Source organism: Chaetura pelagica, unplaced genomic scaffold (assembly GCF_000747805.2).
Source record: "Chaetura pelagica isolate M959 unplaced genomic scaffold, ChaPel_1.0 scaffold111, whole genome shotgun sequence".
Classification (NCBI taxonomy): domain Eukaryota; kingdom Metazoa; phylum Chordata; class Aves; order Apodiformes; family Apodidae; genus Chaetura; species Chaetura pelagica.
The window spans coordinates 1,687,844-1,688,606 of record NW_009952153.1 but is presented as its reverse complement, the minus strand read 5'-3'; positions in this window follow the sequence as shown (position 1 = coordinate 1,688,606).

Sequence of the window (763 nt, the reverse complement as noted above, 5' to 3'; positions counted from 1 at the left end):
GGGGGGGGGGGGGGGGGGGAGCAAGGGAAGAGACGAGATGAAGCCTCAGGTACCAAAGCCTTCTAAGTAATCAGCAAAGGATGCCCTCCCCTCCATCTCACCTACAATTTAGCTTCTTTTAGCTAGAGAGGATGTGTCTGATGAAACAGGATTTTAAACAGGAGAAAACAAATAATCATTGTGAAGGAATGGTTGATATTTTTAATCATATTCCACATTAAGGAATGCTTTCAGAGGACATTGAAGAGACCATAGGACTGACAGTACTTGTACTTTGAGAGAACAACCAAAGATGTTTCCTCAGAATTGCTTTAGTTCCTATTATAGTGAAGCAGAAACTATGCAAATTATGCAAAAAACACCCTACTGGGTTGAATACTGTGGACTCAGAAAATATCTCATTGCTGGTATTGAATTCGACATCTCGAGCTGCTCAACTTCCACAGGGCCAGCTTCCAGTTGCCTTATCTCCCTAGACAACAAAACCTCAGAAAAAGCTATTGGCCAGCTTTAAAAAAAGTCTTTCAGGAAAAATAAGTGATAGACAAGAGTAAGAGACAACAGAACTCTTAAATGGGGGAGTGGGAGTAAAAAGATGTAAACTTAGCAAGAGTATAAGTACTTTTCAAGTGATGTTCTATTGTCAGACAGTAACAGGCTATTTAATATATCTTGCTGAGAATATAAAGTAGGATAGTCAATCAAACAGTGACAACAGTGGGATGGCATGTGAAAAACAAATAACAGAGGGTAAGTAAATATT